Raw genomic sequence first — 21,101 nt, 5'->3', positions numbered from 1 at the left:
TAGAAGATTCAGAGGTAAGCTACCTTTCAAATGCTTTGCTTGTGGAACCAATTGTCCTCATAAAGATAAGCTTGACAAAGGTAAGGAACCAGTTAGATGGAACAAAAAACAAAATGTAAGTAAGAAGAGCTATTATACACATGAAGACAGTGATGGATTTTCAATTAGTGATGAAGATGAACAATGTAATGATTATAGACTTTTGATGGCTTTCGAAGATGATGATTTCTTGGATGCTATAGATGAAGATGATCTCTATGAAGAAATTTCTAAACTTAAAATCTGTTTAGAAGAAAAGAGTATGATCATAGATACCCTGACATTCCAACTTGCTGAAAGGGAAAAACACAATGAAAAGTTAGAATGTGAGATTGTGGGACTTAGAAAAGATATTGAGAAAACAAAAGCACTTAATCTTAGATTTGCTAAAGGATCTGAAACTTTAGATGAGATTATCAAAGTGTAGCATTCTCCTCTAATTAAGACAAGTCTTGGATATTCTGAAGAAGCATCTCAAGCACAGAAGCCATCCACCTCCAAAAGTTATCTAGATGCAGCAAGGAGAAGTGAACAGGTTGACAATCGACAGCAAAGGCATAAAGCAGATCACCAGGTAAATCAAGGTCAATCTACTTCAAGGATGAACATAGATCACCAAGTAAATCAGGGGCAATCTACTTCAAGGATGAACAGAAGTTACAACCAACTGCAGGTAAATCATTCTCAATTTGCCTATGGAAACTACAATCACCTGGACGGTAGGTTTGATAATCACAGAAATTTCTTCAATGGTCAATGTTTTTCTTGTCATAACTTTGGACACAAAGCTGCTCAATGTGTTGCCTACAAGACCATCATGACTAGAGAAGAACGAAATCAAAGGAGTGTGACTGGGATCATGAAAAGGACCTACAATAACTTTTCTGCTCTTGAAAATGAAATAGAATGTTCTATTTGTGATAACTTTGGTCATGAAGATTCTGAATGCAGGAGTAGGTTTCGGCAAACAACTCAGAAGGAGCAAGCTTCATTGAGTCCCAAAACATGGAGAAAGAAAGATCCACAACCAGAAAGATGTGGTATAGCCTTATATGCAGAAGGACAGGAAAATCAATGGTACATTGATAGTAGATGCTCAAAACATATGACAGGTGATAAAGAAAAACTTCAGTCATATAGTGCCTTAGAAAAGGAAAGGAAGGTCTCATTTGGAAATGATACCCCTGCAGTCATAAAAGGTAAAGGTTCTGTTCTTTTAAAAGAAAAGGTCAAAGCTGGAAATGTTATGTATGTTGATGGCTTAAAGCATAATCTATTGAGTGTTAGTCAAATGTGTGATCAAGGAAATGAGGTAATATTTTGATCAAATGGATGTATTGTTCATGAGCTTGATTCAGGAGAAATAGTGATTAAAGGCATAAGAACTCCAAATAATTTATACATACTCAAGGGAGGACAACAACAATGCTATCTAAGCAAGAATGATGAACATTGGCTATGGCACAGAAGATTGGGGCATCTAAGTTTCTCTCAGATAAGGAAAGCATGCAAATATCAGACAATTCGTGATCTCCCTGACATCAGAATTCTAGACAATACAATATGCAAATCATGTCAGTTTGGCAAACAAACCAGAACTAATTTCCCTGAGAAGGAAGGATCAGCTAGTAAGCCACCTGAACTTGTCCATACTGATGTATGTGGTCCATCCAGGAAAAGGTCACCTCGAGGAGAAGAATACCTCATATTGTTCATTGACAACTTTTCCAAGATGTGTTGGATAGGACTTCTGAAGCACAAAGATGAAGCTTTCGAAAAGTTCAAAGCATTCAAAGCCTTGTTTGAAAACGAATCAGATCGCAGAATCAAATGCCTCAAGTCTGATCGAGGAGGGGAATTTACCTTGGATGAATTTTTCGATTTTTGTGAAGAACATGGAATAAGAAGGGAATTCTCTACTGCAAGGACTCCTCAACAAAATGGAGTAGTGGAAAGGATGAACAGAACAGTTCAACAAATGGCTCGTGCTATGCTTGATGAGTCTGGAACTCCCGCAACCTTCTGGGGTGAAGCTGCATTTGCTGCAGTTACTATTCTCAACAAGACAAATGTCCGGGTGAACAGCACTCAAACTCCTCATGAACTTTGGTATGGTAAGACTCCTACGGTAAAATACTTCAAAATTTTTGGAAGCAAATGTTACATCAAAAGGACTGATGAAAACCCTGGAAAGTTTGAACCTAGAGCAGATGAAGGCATTCTCCTTGGTTACTCTTCCCAAATCAAACTTATGATGAAGAAGAAACCTATGAAGCACCAAAAGAACAGATAAGGGTAGAAGAAAAGACTCCATCCAGGTACATTCAAAAGAATCATCCAGAAACTCAAATTTTGGGGTAGAAAGAGGCAGGTGTACAAACAAGAAGAACTATTTCATAAGCTTCAAGCTATCTAGCATTTCTCTCCTCCACTGAACCATGAAATGTAAGTGAAGCATGCAAAGATGAATGCTGGGTCAAGGCCATGAATGAAGAACTTAAGCAGATTGAAAAGAATAACACTTGGGAGTTGGTTCCTAGACCAAATGATAAGAATGTCATAGGGACAAAATGGATATTCAAAAACAAGCTGAATGAAAATGGAGATGTTATTAGAAACAAGGCCAGACTTGTTTGTAAAGGGTATGCTCAACAAGAAGGTATAGACTTTGAAGAAACTTTTGCACCGGTTGCCAGACTTGAAGCCATAAGAATGTTCCTTGCTCTTTCTAGCTTTCAGAAGTTCAAAGTATATCAAATGGATGTGAAATCTGCCTTTTTAAACGGAGATTTAGAAGAAGAAGCGTATATTGAGCAACCAAATGGATTCATTCTTGGAAATGATCCAAAACTTGTATGCAGACTTAAGAAGGAACTCTATGGTCTTAAACAAGCTCCAAGGGCTTGGTATTATCGTCTGGACAAATACCTCATTCAACAAGGTTTTTCAAAAGGATCAGAAGATAGCAATCTATATATAAAAATTGATAATGATAAATTGCTAATACTTGTTATGTATGTTGATGATATCATCTTTGGTAGCAATGAAGAAGCCATGAGTCAAAACTTTGCTTTGGTGATGCAAAAAGAATTTGAAATGTCCCTGCTTGGTGAGCTGACATATTTTCTTGGTTTACAAGTCCAACAAAATAAAGACGTTATCCTTCTATCACAAACCAAGTACCTCAAGCAAATCTTGAATAAATATGGCAGGGAAGAGTTGAAACCAGTATGTAACTCTATGGTAACAAGATGCAGCCTCAGCGCAAATGACGATTCAGCAGCAGTACATCAACCAACCTATAGATCCATGATTAGTAGTCTGCTCTATCTGACAGGTACCCGACCAGACATCATGCATGCAATGGGAATAGTTGGAAGATTCCAGGCAAATCCAAAAGAAGTACATCTTCAGGCAGTTAAAAGGATTTTCAAATATCTTCAAGGAACACAAAACTATGGCTTATGGTATCCTAAAGATATAGTTATCACACTTCATGCATATAGAGATGTAGATTGGGCAGGAAGTGTGGATGACAGAAAAATCACTAGTGGTGGTGCATTCTTTATGGGTTCCAGATTAGTATCTTGGTTCAGCAAGAAACAAAGTTCAATTGCTTTATCTACAGCTGAAGCGGAATGTGTGGCTACTACATCTTGCTACACACAACTCCTTTGGATGATGCAAACTTTGGAAGATTTTCAAATCACTTGTACTCCACCTATCTCCATTTTATGTGATAATACAAGTGCGATAAGTATTTCAAAGAATCCTATCATGCATTCAAAGACCAAGCACATACCTATCAAATATCATTTTCTCCGAGAACAAGTGCTTGAACAAAAGGTCAAATTGGAGTATGTCCCCTCCAAGGAACAGGTTGTTGATATACTCACCAAACCATTGCCCAGGGAGACATTTGAATACCTTAGATAGAAGCTAGGAGTAGTTGGTGCATCATCTTGCTGTTGAAACTTGTCCGTTTCAGAGAAAAGTGGTTGTACGCAAGTTTCATGTGGAGAATCCACGTACATACACTAGTTTCTGTGGATACAGTCGCGTATATGTTGGTTTAAAGACAAACAATGGGCTAGGCTCATAATGAAAAGAGTCTGATATGGGTCTGACAGAGACCATCTGGCACAGGTTCAGGGGGAGCACATATATACGTCTAATAATGCATTGTTGGCATTATCTTAGAAGATATTGGTTCAAGTTCACAGTTGTTTTTTGTTTCAGGTGGAATAGGTGCAGAGGGAGAACATGGTTGCTGGTCTGAATGATGATTGACAGATGTTGCTGATGATAGTTGTTGATGACTATCATAGTCTTGTTGTAGATATTTTGTCTCTATGTCATGTATTTCTTTTATTATCAAGGTCATGTAATGGCCTATTTTGGTTTCCCCACTATGCCTATGATGGATGATGTAATGTTCTTGTTTCATCATGTGTAAACTATTGGTGTATCCCCACTTGGTTGGGTGTATGAGTCAATATTGGTATATCCCCACTTAGTTGGGAGATGGATGTATGTATGAGTCTTTGATGATAGGAAGGTCATTTATGATGTATAAAGTCATGTTTCTTCTTGTAAAACATCTTCTTGCAAACCTTGCCTATAGTCAGGGGGAGCATGGATAGCACAACAGAACAGAGATTTTAGCATGTACTCAGGGGGAGCATAACCCTTTTCCCCTGATGACAAAGGGGGAGAATGACTTTGAGTGACTTGGGGTTGCCATCAAGTCCAAAGGGGGAGATTGTTGGCATTATGACACAGGTTTGGCACTATGGCATAGGTGTTGTCCTTGATGGCAACTCACCCAGATGGAAGATCTTAGTTCAGGCTCTTAGAATGAAAGAAAAAGAGATATACGTAGGTTCCTCTTAACCAAGTCGTGCATACATGCAAGTTCGACGATAAAAAGGCATGTATACGTATGCACGCACTTTCATGCAAGGAAAAGTGTGTACATGTGGGAAAACTTATTTTTGGTCCATGGTATTTAGTCCTTGGTATTTGGACCTATGGTTTTGGACCATGGTATCTCGTCCAAAGTATTGAACCTAGGTATTGGGTCCATAGTATTGGTTCTAAGTGGTTTTGGACCATGGTATTGAGTAAGGGATAAGACTATAAAAGGGGAAGGAGATCATTAGGCAAAGGTATTCACTCAAGAATTGAATATCTAATGAAGAGAAAGATCTAGAATACTGGTGATTGGGTAATCGTGCATAGCTGGATCTGAATCAAGGAGGAACCTGAGCGCTAGAAGAAGGATAAGTTCTATTGATGGGTCAAGATCTTAAGGCTTGAATAGTAGTATCTTTGTATGATTTTGATCTATTATATTTCGTGCATGACTTGATCTATAAATCTGATAATCTGGGTATAACTGATGTCTAAATACTTTAAAAGGGCAAATTGTCTTTTATAGATCTATACGCAGGTTCGGCACAGCAAAGGCGCGTATACACGCCGGTTCAGTAATTCAAAGCAGCGTATACATTGGTTTTCCTTAATACAGAAGTGTATGCACGCAGGTTCTTCATCTTGAAGTAGCGTACGTCTAATAAAATATGTTTTAGCTACTTTTGTTTATTGCTACAGTATTCTAGGTTCAGGATTGGTGTCTGGTTACCGTTGCTGTTTTCTGGTTACAGCATTCAGAGAAGTGATTGTTTGATTCAGTTTTTGGTTGGTACAAAGGAGATTGGTTGATGTAGATATACTTGATGTTTAGTTGATTTTATTGATGGATCTAGTCTAAAAATTTATGAAATGTGGTCCCTGAAGAAAAGAGAAGGTTGTAGCCTTTTGTAGATCAGCACCTACGTACTAGTACATCAGCTAGTACAAGAGCTAAGGGGGTTGTAGCTCCCTTCCAGGAGAAGCTGGAGAATGAGAGAAGGTTGTAGCCTTCTGCAGGTAGAAGCCTGTGTACTGGTATAAGACTGCACCAGTACAGAAATATTGTAAAAAGAAGTTTCTTATTAAAAGAAGATAGAGACGAATTGCAATAGGTGGTTTTCACCCACATTGGGTTTCCACCTTATATCTTGTGTCCATGTGTGTGATGATCTGTTCTGTTTTACTGCACCTGTTTACTGTTCTTATGGTTAATGAAGTTCTGATGCATTGATTAAAGATCAACATTTAATGAATCATAAGTTTACTGATATACGTTGGTTGCCTTAGACACAGTAGCGTATATATGTAGTTTCCCATAACTAAAGTAGCGTATACAAATCTGATTGTGAAATGAAAAATAATTGATTTGATAATACTGATTCACCCCACCTCTCAGTATTATTTCCAACAAAACTTGCATTAGAGTTTGTGAGTGAGAGAGAGAGATTACCCATTTGGGAGACCCATTCTTGAGAGTGAATGCTTGAAGGAACATACCGGCTGGATCCTCTTAGAAGGCTTGCGACATCAAGGCTTGGTTGTAAGCTTTGCTCTTGATTTATTTTAATACAATCAATAATGATTTCCTATATCTTGTGTACAATTTACTTGGTAGCTTATAATTCCTTGACTTTATAAGTAAATAGATCGTTGTTGTTCTCGGTTACATGCTCTATTGTTTTCTTGTGGTGTTTCAGGTCAATTTCTCATTAAGGAGAAAGAAACAGAAACTGGAGCAGTGCAACGAAAGCTTCACCAAACACCGGTTTTGAGGTAGGCCTCCAACGATGACTATTTAAGGAAATCGATTGTTGTTTTGTTTTGCTGTGACTAGACCCACTCTAGGGCTAGAGGGGTTGCCTCTGTCCGCAAAGGGAACACTTTCCTACCTCACACTAAGCATGAGTTTCTAGGAATCACCTTATCTATTTAAAGTGTACAAGGAGGATCCAAGCATACATTAAAGAGATTTTGAGCTTTACATTGGATTTTAGAGAGATGGATGAATATTTGTTGTACCATTTCGTTAATGGATTGCAACCATGGGCATAGACTAAGTAGAGAAGGAAAAATATATGGAAGCTTGTAGTAGAGCCTATCATTGCAGTAGATAAACTTTTGGATTCTCTGAGTCAAGATAATTTTGGAAGTAAGAACCAAGAAGGTGGCCTTGGTGATAAGGGAAAGAAGAAGAAGGACCAAGGGAAACTCAAGTCTTTAAAGTAAGATAAAGTGAAGTAGATAGGTACCACAAGGGAGAAGAGTCCTCTTTCATGTTGGATATGTGCAAAGGATCATTTGGAAAATAATTTCCTATTAAAGTAAAACCTATTTTCTATGGTGAAAGAGGATGTGCTAACAATTGGATTTCTGTAGGTTTTTGGAGTAGCTTCTATGAGGGAGGTTATTGCAAAACATGACTAGGAGAGGACTTGGCTTAACTTTTTTAGCACAAATGTCATTGGGGTTTAGATGGTAGCTATGGTTGAGAGTGGAGCTATAAATTCATGAGATATGATGTGGCTATACAAATTGGATTAAGGTTTAATCCAACCCCATATTTATTCAAGGAAATTAATTTAGGAGGGATACATTTGGTTTGGATGGTTGATGATGTTCCCATTGGTATTGGTGATTGGAAAGGAAGAGAATGTTTCACCATTGTGCATTTGAATGACTATGAGTTTGTATTGGGATAATAGTTCTTCGTTGTGAATAAAGTAGTAACATATCAACACATGGGATGTCTATTCATTATATCAAGACTAGATCTTATTGTAATGAGGACTTTGAGAAGAGCCATGACTTCACTACCAAGATGAATTCTATTTGTATTTTTGCTCAAGTAGATCAACATATGAGTTATGTTCATTCAAGCATATATGAGATGGATTATTCTCTCTTACAACACAAAAATATTATGATGATCTTGATTGACATAATTGAAAGCTTGGAGCCAATATTATATCATGGAGGAGGAGGATGCAATAATCCCTAATTACTCTACTTAGGAGATGGGAGAAACACCTTTGATCTAATAGTGTGTCTAGAGAGATGTACCTTGGTACATAAGATACAAGTAATATGTTAGTTTAGTGTTGGCTTGAATGAGTCATCAAGGAAAAGACCCCCGGTTCAGGCACGGAAGGCCAACAATGGTACGCTATAGTCTAGGATAGCATTGGCATTTTCACCTTACCCTGAACTGCAAAGAGTCTCACCTGAAGCACGGCGCGACCAAGAGGGGAGAAGGGCTTAGAATAGGATTGAAGGGGTCTAAGCTATACATAGGCAGTCATATACATATGCGGACACACGACATGGAACAAAAATAATAATATCATCAACTCATACATAGAGACTTAACATGTATGCCACAGAACTTAACAATATACTAGTGTCGATATATCAAGCATCATCCTCATGTAACAAGGGGACTAATTAAAAATTTGACAAGCCATACAGTAAGATGTGCAGTATGCTTATGGGCCTTAACAGTCATCAACTTCGAATCACATTAAAGTATCAGTGTTGAAAATGGCAACAAGAAATGCTAAAATAGAAATGCTATAAATAGTAGTTTGGGTACCAGTGTTGGACATAGCAACAAGGAATGAAAAATGGAAGTGATAAAAATAGCATTGCTATAAATATCATTTTGGGATGGATTCCAATTTTAGTTAGTCCCTGAACTAAAATTGAGAAGTAAAATTCGAATTTGTTCTTAGCAGTTGTTTGATTAATAATTAATTAATTCATCTTGAGTTAATTAGTTGGAGAAAATCAAACATGAAGTCTATGTGAAGACATGCAACAGTTTCTCCATTGATTGAGGAATTTATCCCTTAGTTAAGGAGATGAGGATGAGTTGTACTTTGAGTTGTAATTAGTTAGCTCAGTTATCTAAGTTAAGTCTAGTTAGATTAGTTCTAACAGTTTGTAGAATTAATTGTGAGTTCAGTTAGTTAATGCTTGCATGCATGTAACTGCTGCTCTCCAGATAACTGAATATTCTCTCATAAATAACTCATGCATGTTAGTTCTTTCAGAGACCCAGTTGAGATTAGAGGAAGGGATAGTGTACTATTAGCTGGAGGAATTTTCATATACATGAAACTCATCCATGCAGAAGGAATGATCTCCTTCAAGTTTGTGTAGTTATTTTAGAGGTCAGAGCAGTGTGTGAGGGATTATTACACACAGGTGGCAGCTTGAGGACCGAGGAGAAATTGCGCAAGGAAATAGGAGGCTTGGAGGGCAGAGGAGAAGGTTTGTGAGAAGCCTTTGACTATCTATGAGTAGCAGACGGATTGTACTGAGAGCTAGATAGCTTCCGAGCTAAGGCTTTGTGTAATCCAGACTATTTTCCACTTGTATGATAATACAGAGATTGGGACTTTAGGCTGAGTTTTTCCCCAGAGTATTCTTCTGTGTTCATGTGTGATTGCTTTCTCATTCTCAGTTATATGTGTTCTATTGATCTTGCTCATATTTGATTAAGCTTCCGCAAAGTTTGTTGTAGAAGTAGATCTTGTATTTTGCTTTAGTATATTGCATAATCTATTGATCTACAATGGGAAATTCTATATGGTATCAGAGCAAAGGTGATCAAAGGAGAGAACAGTATACAAAGAAGGGAGAAGTTCGAAGGTTGAAGTTTTTGAATATAGAAATCGAGTTCTTATCACATCTCAATTTCACCAATGGCATTCAACGGTTTAAGACTCGAGTATGACCTTGGTGGAGGCTTGAATTATATAGCCTGGAAGGATCTCATGGATGTAGTATTAGAGGATAACGGTCTAAACGACTTCATTGATCAAGAAGTCCCCAAGCTTGCAGCGGCTAATGCTACAAAATTAGTGGAATGGAAGAAATGTGTGGCTAGAGCAAGGAGAATCCTTCTGCAGGGAGTTCAAGACCACATAGTCTCGAGTCTCCATGGGAAGGAGACACCATTTTTGATGTGGAAAAGATTGAAAGATCTATATCAGAACAGCATCGATCAGAGGAAGCTGGCGCTGAAAGACAAGCTTCGGAAAATCAAGTGTGAAAAGGGCGACACAATCTCTACATATCTGAACAAGCTCACCACCTACAGGGATGAGCTTGGAAGTGTAGGGATCACGACAGCCGATGATGACATGGTGAGTCTTGCTCTCCTCGATCTTGTTAAAAGCTAGCATAGCTACCAAGACTCGGTAAATGGAAGAGAGAAACTACCAGATTGGGAACGACTTTGGTCGGATTTGATGCAGGAGGAGATAAGAAGAAGCACCAAAGATGGTTCTTCATCCAAGGAGGATGAAGAAAATTGCACCTTAGAGAGTAAGGTGAAGAAAGGGAAGGAGAAGGATTCTCATACCAAATTGAGTTCTTCCCATGGTGGGAAGAAGTTTGACAAATCGAAAGTGTGATGCTTTCATTGTCATTAGGTGGGCCATTTTGCTACAAATTGTCCACTGAAGAAATCCAAGATGGGATCCAAGGAAGGATCTGAAGGTGAGGCAGTGGCTTCACAGTTCGAGTTGGATTTCCCCCTCTTCGAACGCATGGTTTCATCCATGGTGGGATGTGGTTGGTTTCTTGACAATGGAGCTTCTTTCCACATGACCGGTTACAAGAGTTTGTTCAGTACCTTGGAGGAGAAAGATCTCCAGATACTCATAGCGATGGGTAATGATGAAAAGTATAGTGTCTCAGGTGTAGGTATGGTTGTTTTTCAGAGGGCGCATGGAGCTCGCATTACCTTGACTGATGTCAAGTATGTACCAGTATTGAGGAAAAATTTGGTGTCGATCGCCATGCTGGAAGACAAAGGCTATGATGTATTCTTCAATAAGGGAAAGGTTTTCCTTCGACACATCACCATGAGACAAGTGAAGCATTTCAGTTCACAAGTCAAGAACCTGTATGCTCTTTAGGTTCAAGATGCATGCAAAGCCTTTAGGAGCAAGGAAACTGTTGGAGGCTTGGTGGTTGAGAGGGAGAGTACATTAGCTCTCAACATGCAGAGCCAGAAGAAGTCTCAGACAATTGTGGAGGAGTCACAATTGGTGAAGTAGCTTCAGGAGGTTATGGAGCAACCACAACTAGAGAAGCCGAGAGGAGATCGAGTAGAGACATCTACTCATTCAAAGACCTCCAGTAGGGGGAAATTTCGAGCCAAGTGGGTAGAGGGATCACATGCATCCATACCTCCAAGTCGGAGGTGGGGCGATGTGGAGTGACAGTCCCAAGAAGGCTGGAATAGGGGCAGGATCATTGAGGTACCCAACCTCTTTGATTAGACCTTGCTACGGGAGCCCCAACAAGGAGTAGCAGGACTGGCTGAGTGGGTAGAGACAGATGCGGATGGAGCGATAGAGAGAGCTACAATGCAGGAGTCCCAAGACTGTGCAAAGCTAGCAGGTTGCAACAATGCAAGAGGCACAGGAGTGTTGCACCAGTGCAGGATGGCACAGAGAGGTGTGCAATGGTGCGAGATGCATGGAGTGTTGCAGCAGCTCAGAGGTTAGAGAGGGAGCACTTGTCAGCGGCAAAGGAAGCTTCAACATCAGAGTATGTTTCTAGCCCAACAGAGAGGTCAGTTGGGAGTTTTTTTTGTTTCTAGAGTTGCTGGAGTAACAACACTTGGAAGAAGTGTTGCACGCAGAACATTCCAAAGGTTCAGGATCAGGTTCGAGTTGAATGCCTTTCTTGTTGAGAGGGAGTGTTGAAAATGGAAACAAAAAATTCTAAAAATAGAAATGCTATAAATAGCAGTTCAGGTACCAGTGTTGGACATAGCAACAAGGAATGAAAAATGGAAGTGCTAAAAATAGATTTGCTATAAATAGCATTTCGGGATGGATTCCAATTTTAGTTAGTCCCTGAACTAAAATTGAGAAGTAAAATTCGGATTTGTTCTTAGCAATTATTTGATTAATAATTAATTAATTCATCTTGAGTTAATTAATTAGAGAAAATAAAACATGAAGTCTATGTGAATACATGCAACAGTTTCTCCATTGATTAAGGAATTTATCCCTTAGTTAAGGAGATGAGGATGAGTTGTAATTAGTTAGCTCCGTTATCTGAGTTAAGTCTAGTTAGATTAGTTCTAACAGTTTGTAGAATTAATTGTGAGTCCAATTAGTTAATGCTTGCATGCATGTAACTACTGCTCTCCAAATAACTGAATATTCTCTCATAAATAACTCATGCATGTCAGTTCAGTCAGAGACCCAGTTGAGACCAGAGGAAGGGACAGTGTACTATCATTTGGAGGAATTTTCCTATATAGGAAACTCATCCATGTAGAAGGAATGATCTCCTTCAGGTTTGTGCAGTTATTTTAGAGGTCATAGCAGTGTGTGAGGGTTTATTACACACAAGTGGTAGCTTGAGGACCAAGGAGAAACTGCGCAAGGAAATAGGAGGCTTGGAGGGCAAAGGAGAAGGTTTGTGAGAAGCCTTTGACTGCCTATGAGTAGTAGAGGGATTGTACTAAGAGTTGGATAGCTTCCGAGCTAAGGCTTTGTGTAATCCGAGCTATTTTCCACTTGTATGATAATACAGAGATTGGGGTTTTAGGCTGAGGCTTTCCCCAAAGTATTCTTTTGTGTTCATGTGTGATTGCTTTCTCATTCTCAATTATATGTGTTCTATTAATCTTGCTCATATTCAATTAAGCTTCTACAAAGTTTGTTGTAGAAGTAGATCTTGTATTTTGCTTTAGTATATTGCATAATCTGTTGATCTACAGTGGGAAATTCTACAATTAGAGCAGAAGACATTAGAATTCGGCTCTTGGCCATCAACAATACAGAGAATACTCGACTTAGTAGCTCGGGCCAGATCTGCTCCGCAACTCAGTTCCTTAGTGCTTAGCCCTTCCTGCTCCAACTCCGGTATCTGTGTACCTCCTCAATGGCTCGATCCTTCAGTGTCTCGGCAACAGCCCTGATGATCAATGAAACTTAGTAACAATAATAGCAACACCATCAACAATCCATCGTCCTCCCCTTCCTTTCTGTTCTTCCTCTCTTTATATCCTTCTCATCTTCCTAGACTGCCAGTTCTCGCTTGGTTGCTTGCTTCCTTGGTTGCCTCTGCGCTTTCCCGTTTCCTCGGCTTCCTTTGCCTTCCACTGCCACCTTGCCATCACCTTCTAATAGTTCTGCCACCCAACCGTTGCTACCATTTGTCCTTTCCCACCCTACGGTTGGTCAAAACTGGTCAAATCACCTCAAAATTAACGAAGGCTCCAACAGGCCCCAACCACAATTTCTTAACTCATTCCCGAGTCAAGTCATTTCGACCTCTGGTGGCTCTAGTGCTGTCTCCAAGGATTCTACAAGTGGCGGTTGTGTTGCTACTAGTGTTATTTCCTCTGTCTATTGTGCCAGCACCTCTGTTGCTGTAATACCTTCTTGTGGAATAATCATTCCTTCCGTTTCCAACCTAGCCTGTGCTGTGGCATTTGTTTTCGTTCCCCTTTCCTGACCTTGTGACTCCTCTGTCCCAAACAAAGGCTCCAACTCGAGGACTGTTGTTGTCGTCTGTTGCCTGAACTCGCTATATCGTTGGATAGCCAAGTTCCAATTTTTGAGGATCGTGTCTGCCCTTTGTGTAAATGTCTTGGCTAATTGTGATGTCAGGGTTGTCGGTCGTTGGACCTGTAGGTCGTCTAGTTGTTGGCTGCTTGAGTCGCATGCCTCTTTCAATTGCAGGACCTGCATCTGCACTGGGGGTCGTAAGTCTCAGATTACCCTCTTTGTCATGGCCGACTCCTCCTCAATTGCGTCAACTTGGGCTTGGAGGACATCAATTTGTTCGGTTAGCTGCTGGATCTGAACAAGATCGGTGCATGCCCTTGTGCTGGCAAATAGAAACTGAATCTGCTCTCGCAATGGGTATACTTGGTGATTCTTCAGAGCTATAATGCCCAACCGGTCGTGGACTTTTCCCATTAAGGCGTATCCATCGTTGGGGGCATTAGGTAGTGCTTGTTTCTTTGTCTCTAGCTCTCGCATCTTGCTTTCAACTAAATGTGCATATATTTCCACAGGGTCTAGCAATTCAGATCTTACGGTCTCTAGCTTCTTCTTCATATCTGCATTTGTGGTTTCCAGGCATACACACACCATCTGTATGTGAGTGCAACAGTCGATCAAGGGCGTGGACATGTCCATTGGTGCTTCCATGTTGGCTTCCACGATTGTTGTCCACATGGCTTGGAATCGATGTGTAAGTTGTTGCACTTGTGCTTGCAACCCTGTATTTGCCTCTTTCACGCGATTGCGTTCTTCCGTCACTGTGAGAAATTACATCGTATGTTGCTCGTGCTCCTTAACCAATTTCTCATGCAGACCCTCGACCTTGTGGGTGGCTTGCTGAATGAAAGAAAATAACTGGGATGATGACCAGTGATACAGCGTATTAGTCCTCATGGTGTCTAGTTCCAGAAATTGTTGTTGGAGGGGTAGGCCACTTGCAATGGATTTATCAGAATGGGAGGCATGTGAATGCTCTTGCTAGGATGGTTGTTGTGATGGCGAGGTGAACTGTAGTGTGGTTGGGGTGATACTAGGGTTCAGGGGGACTATGATTTTTATAGGGGGCGTGGGTAGGTATGGGTCATTCCTTTCTCCCTACCAAATGGAATCCATGCGTCTTCTAGTCAGTGGGTCTAGTCCTAGCATTGGTGTTGTACTCTTAGTAGGTAGCATTTCTAAAGTCGAGGTGGCACCTTCCTTCCAGCCAGTTGATTGAACTTCTGCGTCCACAGCTACTCTGTTGTGGCCAAAGGGGAAGAGCTCGGACACCATTGAAGAGGTGGAAGTTGTTTGCGGGGATGACTCCCACAACTGATGTATTGCAGTGGTTGCGATATTTTGGATTTCCTCAACTATGGTAGTTGTGGGAATTTGATGTTCAACCAACTGGGGTTGGGGTGCTAACTTTTGGCTTTTTGGTAGCCAGCTTTTTGACTTGGGGGGTGTGGATAACCCGCTTCTTTTGTGGTTTGGACACTGGGGTCATGGATGGCGTCTGGGCTACACCCATGGGAGGAGTCACTGAGAGGGGTGGCGTGATAATTGGGAACAACATAGTTGAACCTTGAAAATGTTCGGGATATTCACCCTCACCTGGCTCAAAGCTTGCAATTGTCCTCCTTACCTCAAACATTCTCTCCTCCATTTGGAGTAGCATTGGTTGGAGTACTTTTGTTACCACCCTTCTGATGCTTTCTGCCCCCTCTTCTTCTTTGCTCTATGGCACCATAGCTCCGAATAAGTACCTGGGCTTTCCCTTCGTTATTTCGCAGGCCACTCCCGGCCATGACTCTACTTCTCTATGCAAAGCCTCCTCTGTCAGACCAAATCTTTGTGGCCTTAACTTAAATGTGGTGGGGTTGACACACCGTGGCTAGAGGTACGTATGCACGTGCGAAGCCCCGAACCAGAGGTCACCTGAGAACTCATCCAGGAGAGTCTTGGGTATTCACTCCGTAGACTGAATGGCATCCACCATCTGGGCGTACCAGCTCCTGAAGGCCACTTCATTGATTTCCTTGATGTTGGGATCTCCCGATGCCCTCCATGGTTCATATCTGAGTGCAATTGGCTGATCTTCAGCAATGGTTGCCATCTGCCTCTCTGGGGGTGGCCTCCACTTCCACATCACCAAAGTCATTACCAAATATCCAAACACAAATCCAGTGCTCTGCCAATAGACGTCTTTGCACACCTCAAAGAGTTCATTGAGTACAAAGGCTTCCTAATTGAGTATCTCACTCTGGAAGCAATGTTCTACTATGGAGACTGTGTCCAGGGTGCACTCCTTTCTTGTGAAGTGCCTCATCGTCTTTCCTGCAATCAGGTAGCAGGAAAATCAAATGTTATCCTTGTTAATTCTATCTAGCTTTGCACCTTTCCCCCCCACTCTATTCCATATCGGGTGTAGATGTTGTCCTCTGTGGGTTTCTTGCCCCGCTTGGCCCCAACCTGGAATGTTGTGCTGACTGCATTCCCCATGTTTTCCAGCCTAGTCAATCGGTAGATATCCTCGGCATGGATTGGGTATTCTCTGTCCAACCATAGGGAACCTCCATGCATCCTGCTTGCCAACAGCTTGGTACACTGCATGGCGGCCAACTTGGTGTCGAACACAAGAAGATTTCTTAAGTTGAATAGTGTGGACTTTTGTAGCCCTTTGAAGTCTCCCTTGATTCTGGAGGCCCTGGTGTCGTCCTCCCATTGAAATTCTTCTGCATATACCTCCCTCTTCATGGCCGGGAATTGGAACCCATCTGTGAAGTCATTGTCGATGAGGTTCGACCAGTCGTATTTCCCATACAGGTCATCCATAACTTCGATTCTTGCATCTAGAGAAATTTTTGGGACTGATGTGATTCTCTTGGCCATTTTTCCCCTTTTTCTATAGAAAATTTGCACTGGTGGTCTTTTGTTTCTTTTGTCCTGCCCCTGTTCTTCCACATTCTTCTGAAATCCTTCCGGTGTTTGAAATTCTACTATTCCATGCATTCTTTTGAGAGTTATGTAGCCAGTTCTGACATGACATGCCCTGACTGACAAGGCTTTAATCAACTAATTACTCCAGCAAACTTTCCATGTATTCTAGCTATCTTTTTGTCGCCACCGGCTGATTGGTACGTGCCAACAATGATGTGGGCTTGGCAAGTATAGAGTGGACTGCATGGCGTATTTATTCTGTCATGATGGGCTTATTTATTAGCTAATTCTATGCTTAATGGGAAATATTTTTCGATGCTATCATGACAGTTGCCTTATTGATTACTTAATCATGAAATAACTACTGGTACGATGGATGGGACATGTGCGTGCGCGGTCATCAATTTTGGAAAAAGTTCGAACCTACGAGGATTTTGCTGATAGTGCTTGACATGCATGGCTACTATTCTTGCCAACTAGGCCTGCTGACTCTACTGGCACTATACCCTCCCCTCGACCACAAATGGGTAGCGTATCTGTCTACTGATCACAACCTTATTAGGAATACTAAAGGAATTTTTTTATTTTTATTTTTTTTACTTACGGAAAGGTTTCAAGCATGCGCCATTCACCCATCCTAGCAGTAGGACTCCATCTAGTTGCGCGAGTCTCACCACACCTAATTCCTTTATATGTGAAATTATGAACGGGCCTAACTAGTGCATCTGTAATTTTCCTGGGAACTTGAGGAACTTACTGTCATAGAGGAGCACTTGGTCGCCGACGCTGAACGATTTCTTCTTGATGTTCCTATCATGCCAAGCCTTCTGTCTTCGTTCCTCGACAGATTGATGGAACTCCACCAGGAATCGTGTTTCGTCAAGCTCTAACAGCTGGCTCAGTTTGTCCCACAAGGCACTGATATTTTCCATTTCTGTTGCTTCTGAAATGAACATGCTAGGTAGTACAAACTCTGCTGGCACCATCACCTCTTTGTCGTATACTAGCTAAAATGGAGTTTGTTTGTGTAGTCTTTTAACTATTGTTCTATATGCCCAGAGCATTGCTGAAATTCTTTCATCCCAGTCATCTCTGTTGGTTGATACAATTTTGGTTAGCCCTTTTTCTAGTATCTTGTTGAATGCTTCTACTGCACTGTTTGCTTGTGGATGGTAAGGGATGCTCTTGTGATGTTGTACCATAAAAGTTGTTAATAGTACCTAGATCATCTCGTTCAGGAAGTGTGTACCTTGGTCGCTTATGAGACTTCTTAGGCATCTGAACCTTGAGATGATATTTTCAAAAAATGAAGTGCATTGTTGTTTCTGCTATGCAGTCTTTACTGGCACGGCTTCTACCCACCTTGACAGATACTCTGTGGCAGTAATTATGTATCGGGCTTTGGAGTGATTTTCTGGTGGGGATATTGGACCAGTGAAGTCTACCACCCATTTATCAAATATTTGTACTATATGGATTAGGTGTAGTGGTAGCTCATCGCATCGGGAAGGCCTTCCAACTCTTTGACAGACATCACATTTATTGGTGAATGCCTTTGAATCCTTATGTACCGTAGGACACCACAGTCTCGCTTGTAGTATTTTCCTTGTCATTTCCTTACCCACAAGGTGTCCTCCCGCAACCCCTGCATGGCACTCCCATAAGATATCTTCCCTTTCATGTTGTAGGAAACATCGCCTGAGTATCTGGTCTAAACCCATTTTGTAAATATGTCCTGCTATGAGTTGGTAATCCGCTGCTTTGAACACCAGTCCCTTTTCTGCGTTGCAGTATAGTTCTATGGATAATTTCCTGTTGTGAGCAGAGTAGCAATTTCCTGCAAGTGGTCGGGTATAGCTTCTATCCTGAATAAATTGGCATCGAGTAACCAGTCGTCTATTTCTCTCTCACTCTCCCCTGTCTCCAAACAAGAAAGGTGATCCGAGCCTACATTCAGTCTGCCCAACTTAACAACTACTTCAAATGTGAACTCTTGAAACAACAATAGCCATCTGCATATCCTTCCCTCGAGTACGGGCTTGTTTACTAGGTATTTTAGTGCAAAATGGTCTATGAAAAATTTGAATGGTGCCCCCAGCAGATAGTGCCTAAAATTTTGGAGAGAGTAGACCATTTCTAGAGCCTCTCGTTCTGTTGTTGTATAATTCTTTTTTGCTGTGGAGAGCTTTTTGCTTGCGTAGTATACTGGGTGATCCATCTTCTCTCCTGGTTGTGCCAGGACTGCTCCTAGTGCTATTCCAGATGCATCAATATGTACATGGAACATTTTGTTCCAGTCAGGGTATACTAAGATGGGCACACTTACTAACCTTTCTTTTAGTTTGTCGAGCGTTGCTTGACAATCTATTGTCCAGATGAATTCCTTTGTTTTCTTTAGCAATCTCTCCATTGGGGCTGTTATGGTTGCATAGTTTCTGATGAATCTTTTGTAGTACCCCGTATGGCCTAAAGTTTCTCTTAATTGATTTATGTTGTGGGGCAGTTCCATGTGGATGATTGCTGCTATTTTAGTAGGGTCCACATGTTAACACCCAGGTTGTTCCCTATGACTCCCAAGGGAATACGGCCGGGGTAACCACTAACCAATCTTTGGATCGCAGCTTCTAGCCAAACTGTGATCAGAGAGGGCTCTCTCTTTATGATTTGTCTCTGTTATGATGGTGTTTTAGGCTAGCTATTATGCTCAGGTTTTGGTTTATGTTTTGGTTGAAGGATTTCTTTCAGGTCTTATGATATAGTGTTTAGATAGTATAATACCATTGGGCAATGGAGTCTGGAGTTGTGAAATGATCTGATACGCTGGATTGGTGGTGTTCAAACTGCAGGGCCTATTGTGTATTTTAGACAAACAAAATTAGATCAAATGGTGATGTATGTCAACCAACAGAAAGCAATTAAGAATTTTCTATTAAGTTGGTGGGGTGAAGGTGAACACACTGCACAGGAGCAAAAACTTGAATTCCTGTGACAAAGGTCACTGTGAAAGGTGTATTCTGAAAGTGCAGCAATTAAGAATTACACTTATCTAGATTACAGCTGAAGAAAACATTCATAAACAACACAGATTGAACTCAGGGTACTCAGCGAATAAATCCTGAAAGCTATTCTTTTTCTTTGTTGCTTAGTATTGAAATCAGATAACATATATGGATTTTAACAAAACAACTGATTAACAGAGAGAGATACAGAGACTTATTGTATAGTGAAATACACAGGAATCCAGCAGTTATCAACAGACACCAGAACGCATCCAACACCTCAGAAATCCGAGAAATTCCATTGCTTTCTTTATTAACTTCTGAAAGGATTACAGCATAAGAACTTCTTCAGGAGAAATCAACAACAACCCTTGCAAGCTCATGCGAAGGGGTCTTTATAGGAATGCGTATACAAAATATCTCAGGCATTGAGTCATCTGAGAGAGAAAATATCTTCATAAGTTTGTTCAGAAAGTAGAGAAGAAGTTATTACAACTTTAAATGCCGCATAAATGCCTTTTATGTCTGTCAGAGGATAATTTGACCTTTGGAGATCACTGAGTCGGTTGAGCCGCTCTGCTTTAATGCTGGCGAATGCGTCTTTATGTCTGTTGCGCTGTATTTTCTCAGGTTTGCCATCTGTGACTGTGATTGCTGCTGTGGCGACCGAATAGCCTTGCTGAGTTGGCTCAACCTTACATCTTTGCTCTGTATGCTTATATATCAAAATTCTACCTGTGTATGAATTACTTATAAACTGGAAGAATTATCACTTACAGGTTCTGGCTTGATAATATTATCTGTGTCAAATTTTTCCAGACTTCCTGTGGGGGCAATTGGTGCTTCACAATTGCTTCTATGGTTTCATCTGCTTCTGTATACTTAAAGAAATTTGGAGGCACATCAAACAGATGATTGATCTCATTCATAATAAAAAATAGGTTGTCCACCCTATTGTATAAAGTTTGCCCTGATGCTGGCCCTGATTCTGCTGAAGTGCTGGGCTGTCTTGCAATTTGTTCTGCGGCATAGGCATCAACCCTCTTAGTGTAGTTTTCAAGGGTAAGCAGTCTTCCTACACTGCTTAATATGCTGGGGAGGCCTCTATTCTGTAATGCCTGAAATCTGTCCATGAACTTGTTGATTTCAGTCTGCATATCCTGGGTTCTTCTTTCCAATGTTCCAACCAGGTTTCGTAGTGTGAGGACCCTTTTAACCATTGAGATTGTCTCAGTCCTGTGAGCAATTCCCATGGTGGCCAGTTGAGAGCTTGTCCTATTATTTAAAATATTGATCATTCTGGTGGCAGCATCAGGCATGTTGCCAAGGCTTGCTCTAGCTCTGTGCACTTCCCTGTTTGCCTTTGCAATGAGTACTGATTGTTCATCCATGGTCTCAATATACTGCCACTGATTGGTGATAGACCGGCCAATATTGCCCCAAAGGACTGCTTTTAGCTCTGCTGTCACCTTTTCCAGTGTGAGCTCCTTCTCAAGCTCAGTTATCCTCTTCTTTAGAGCTTTTATTTCTCGCTCCTTTACAGCTTCATTCTGTTTGCTCTTATCATATCTCTCATTTACTTTAGCCAAAGATTCTTTGGCTGAATTGAGCTCCAACATTTGAGCTTCCAGGACTTGAATTTCATTTCGGAGCTTCTGCATATCCAGACTATGAGTCTGCTCTGTTGTTG

General features: G+C 40.9%; 1 pseudogene; it reads right to left on the bottom strand.

Annotated features, from left to right (window-relative positions):
- The window catches only part of LOC149263953 (protein NRT1/ PTR FAMILY 2.13-like), a 40,674-nt pseudogene extending 26,998 nt beyond the window's left edge, over positions 1-13,676 (bottom strand).
- Between the last annotated feature and the right edge of the window lie 7,425 nt (positions 13,677-21,101).

This window comes from Pinus tabuliformis, chromosome 6, assembly GCF_031772625.1.
Source record: "Pinus tabuliformis cultivar Carrire ecotype Pingquan chromosome 6, CPIR1, whole genome shotgun sequence".
In the NCBI taxonomy this organism is placed as follows: Eukaryota; Viridiplantae; Streptophyta; class Pinopsida; order Pinales; family Pinaceae; genus Pinus; species Pinus tabuliformis.
The sequence above is the reverse complement of the archived record's forward strand: the minus strand, read 5'-3'. Positions and strand labels throughout refer to the sequence as shown.